Genomic DNA, 4261 nt, shown 5'->3' on the forward strand with positions numbered 1-4261 from the left:
CATAAGGCACCCATGAGGGATGTGGAAATGAGGAGAATCACTTTCTAGGATGTGAATCCACTTGCATATGTTGATAGACAGCAAGCTGTCCATGCACCAAATGTGCAAGAAATGGTACCACCAAGTACTCCCACATGTATACAATCAAGGGTAGATGATGGATCATCTATTGGTGGAAATGATGAGCCAAATGTGGCTGATATGCAGGTGGGACAGCAAGCTAAAATGCCCTTGAGAAGATCTTCTAGAGTGTCTAGACCGCCTGATAAGTTTGTTCTAGGGGTAGACTATGTGATGCTTACTGATTGCAGGGAGCCTTATTGCTACAAAGAGGCTATGATGCGCGAGGATCAATGCAAGTGGGAGTATGCTATGCAATCAGAGATGAGTTCACTTATGAAGAATAAGACTTGGGACTTGGTTTCTTTGCCACATGGAAAGAAAGCATTGCCATGTAAATGGGTCTACAAAATGAAGGTTACAGGTGATGATGTGCCTAGGTACAAGGCCTGTTTGTTTGCTAAAGGGTTCAAGCAAGAGAAGGGTGTGGACTTTGATGAGATATTATCTCCGGTTGTGAAGATGACCACACTTAGATGCATGCTTGGACTAGTGGTAGTAGAGGATATGGAGCTTATGCAGATGGATGTCAAGACAGCTTTCTTGCATGGGGATTTGCATGAGGAAATTTACATGGTGCAGCCGGAAGGCTTTGAAGAAAAGGGCAAAGAGCAGTTAGTTTGCAAGCTGAAGAAGAGTCTCTATGGTCTTAAGCAAGTGCCTAGAGAATGGTATCAGAAGTTTGATGCTTTCATTCGGTCCCAGGGTTTTAGAAGGAGTGAAATTGATCACTGCCTCTACACTAAAAGGGCTAAGGATAATAGCCTGATAATCTTGGTACTATATGTGGATGATATGCTATTGGCTAGCAAGAATACTTACGAGCTAGATGCATTAAAGGCCAAGTTGCATGAGGCCTTTGATATGAAGGATTTGGGATTTGCAGGTCATATTCTTGGTATGCGCATCACGCGTGATCGGAGTAGGAAACTCCTTTGGCTTTCACAAAAAGAGTATGTTACAAAAGTATTGCAGCGTTTCAATATGGAGGGGGGGAAAGGCAGTGAGTACTCCATTGCCTCCATATGTGAAACTGAGTCATACACATAGTCCCAAATCAGATGAGGAGAGGGCCATGATGACCAAGGTTCCTTATGCATCAGTAGTTGGGAGTCTTATGTATGCTATGATAGCTACTAGACCAGACATTGCATTTGTAGTGGGAGTTGTTAGCCGGTATATGGCTAATCCAGGAAAGAGGCATTGGGAGGCAGTTAAGTGCATCGTGAGGTACATGAAGGGTACCAAGGAGATGTGCATCTGCTTTGGTAGAGGAGACATGCGTGTACTTGGGTACATAGATTCAGACTCTGCAGGGCATGTGGATAGTAGGAGATCCACTTCTAGTTATGTGTTCACCTTTGCAGGTGGTGCAGTGTCGTGGATGTCTTGCGCACAAAAGTGCATTGCTTTGTCTACCACAGAGGCTGAGTATGTTGCAGCCACAGAGGGTCGCAAGGAGGCTATATGGCTTGATCAGCTAGTGGGAGATTTGGGGATTTATACAGGTGTACCGACATTGCATAGTGATTCCATGAGTGCTATTCAGCTAGCACGGAATCCGGTCTTTCATGCAAAGACCAAACACATTGAGGTCAGGTACCATTTCATCAGGGAGGTACTTGAGGACAAGCGCATAGAGCTTGTCAAGGTTCATACAGATGATAACCCTGCAGATATGCTGACGAAGAGTCTACCTAGTCAGCGGTTTGAGTATTGTCGTGTATTGATGGGCATTGGATAGTATGCTCACTGGTTGTTCTCCCTTAAAGGCACATTGTCCTTTAAGTGGGAGGTTGTGGGGGTTAAAGGTCACTGTGCCTTTACCCCGGTTATGTACAATACTCAAACACATATATAAATGAATGAAAAAAGAAGATTAGGGTGGTTCTGCACCCACCAAAACTTGTGTGGCTCTCTGTCTCTCTCTCTCTCCTTCTTCCATTCTTGCTTCCGTTGAGAGCACTCTCAATGCTCCTGGCCTTAGTTGGCTGGGACGTGGATTCGGCGATGTTACTTTGAAAAAATTAGAGTGCTCAAAGCAAGCCTATGCTCTGAATACATTAGCATGGAATAACATGGTAGGACTCTGGTCCTATTGTGTTGGTCTTCGGGACCGGAGTAATGATTAATAGGGATAGTTGGGGGCATTCGTATTTCATTGTCAGAGGTGAAATTCTTGGATTTATGAAAGACGAACTACTGCGAAAGCATTTGCCAAGGATGTTTTCATTAATCAAGAACGAAAGTTGGGGGCTCGAAGACCGATCAGATACCATCCTAGTCTCAACCATAAACGATGCCGACTAGGGATTGACAGATGTTACTTCGATGACTCCGCCAGCACCTTATGAGAAATGAAAGTTTTTGGGTTCCGGGGGGAGTATGGTCGCAAGGCTGAAACTTAAAGGAATTGACGGAAGGGCACTACCAGGAGTGGAGCCTGTGGCTTAATTTGACTCAACACGAGGAAACTTACCAGGTCCAGACATAGTAAGGATTGACAGATTGAGAGCTCTTTCTTCATTCTATGGGTGGTGGTGCATGGCCGTTCTTAGTTGGTGGAGTGATTTATCTAGTTAATTCCGGTAATGAACGAGACCTCAGCCTGCTAACTAGTTACACGAAGGATCCTCTTCGTGGCCAACTTCTTAGAGGGACTATGGCTATCTAGGCCATGGAAGTTTGAGGCAATAACAGGTCTGTGATGCCCTTAGATGTTCTAGGCCACACGCACGCTACATTGATGAATTCAACGAGTTTACCACCTGGACCGAAAGGCTTGGGTAATCTTTTGAAATTTCATCGTGATGGGGATAGATCATTGCAATTATTGATCTTCAACGAGGAATTCCTAGTAAGCGCGAGTCATCAACTCGCATTGACTATGTCCTTGCCCTTTGTACACACCGCCCGTCGCTCCTACCGATTGAATGGTCCGGTGAAGTTTTTGGATTGCGGCGATGCCGGTGGTTTGCCGCCGGTGATGTTGTGAGAAGTTCATTAAGCCTTATCATTTAGAGGAAGGAGAAGTCGTAACAAGGTTTCCATAGGTGAACCTGCGGAAGGATCATTGACACACATCCGTGAGAAACACCGTGAACCGTGGACGTAACATCGAGGGGCTGTGCTCGGAGGCGCGACTGTCGATGCCATGCTCCCCGTTGGAACTAGGCGAAAGTGGGTGTGGCATCGAGCCGGGGCGGTCCATCGGCCATGCAGTGGGGGGCGGAGATCTCCCCCCGTCCACCGTGTGGGCAGCCCCCCTCCTCCGTGCCTCGGCATGGGGCCGCATGATAAACTTTCCGCCCCCTCACGGGGGGTGCGAGGCACCGAATAAACGCAATGGTCTGATCTCCCTCCCTCGTGGAGGACGTAACACAAGTAAAAACGACTCTCAGCAACGGATATCTTAGCTCTTGCAACGATGAAGAACGTAGTGAAATGCGATACGTAGTCCAAGGGCATGCCTGTCTGAGCGTCCTCACCACAACCATGCCCCTTGCCCCTCCTCTTTGAGGGGGGCCGAGCGATGGAGCTGTCCGTCCGTGATGCCCCTCTGAGGCGGTGCGATCGGTTGAAATGGATCGGTGGCACCGAGTGGCGAGGTGTCGCAATGGTGGTCTGTCCCCTCGCGGGGCGGCAGTTTGCAAACGAATCGCCCGGAGGTGCACGTGCCGAGATTGGGCTCACGGGGGGTGCCGATGAGCTCCCCCTGTATTGGAACATGGACCTCAGATCAAGCAAGGCTACCCGCCGAGTTTAAGCATATCACTAAGCGGAGGAAAAGAAACTAACGATGATTTCCCTAGTAGCGGCAAGCGAACCGGAAAGAGCCCAGGTTGAGAATCATGTAGCCTCGCCACTCAAATTGTAGTCTGGAGAGGCGTCCTCTGCAATGGACCGGGCCCAAGTCCCCTGGAAAGGGGCATCGGAGAGGGTGAGAGCCCCGTCGAGCTCGGACCCTATTGCTTCGGAGGGGCTGTTTGGGAATGCAGCCCTAAGCGGGTGGTAAATTCCATCCAAGGCTAAATACGGGCAAGAGACCGATAGCGAACAAGTACTGCGAGGGAAATATGAAAAGGACTTTGAAAAGAGAGTTAAAAAGTGCTTGAAATTGCTGGGAGGGAAGTGAATGGAG

General features: G+C 48.2%; 2 pseudogenes; both read left to right on the forward strand.

Annotated features, from left to right (window-relative positions):
* The first annotated feature begins 1905 nt into the window (after positions 1–1905).
* Positions 1906–3196, forward strand: LOC147903192 (18S ribosomal RNA; annotated as a pseudogene).
* Positions 3197–3512: 316 nt separating this feature from the next.
* On the forward strand, positions 3513–3604 carry LOC147903193 (5.8S ribosomal RNA; annotated as a pseudogene; the record flags this gene model as incomplete).
* Positions 3605–4261: the final 657 nt, after the last annotated feature.

Source organism: Dipteris shenzhenensis, chromosome 3, assembly GCF_047967505.1.
Source record: "Dipteris shenzhenensis isolate YYH24624 ecotype China chromosome 3, Dip_SZ_1.0, whole genome shotgun sequence".
Lineage (NCBI taxonomy): Eukaryota > Viridiplantae > Streptophyta > Polypodiopsida > Gleicheniales > Dipteridaceae > Dipteris > Dipteris shenzhenensis.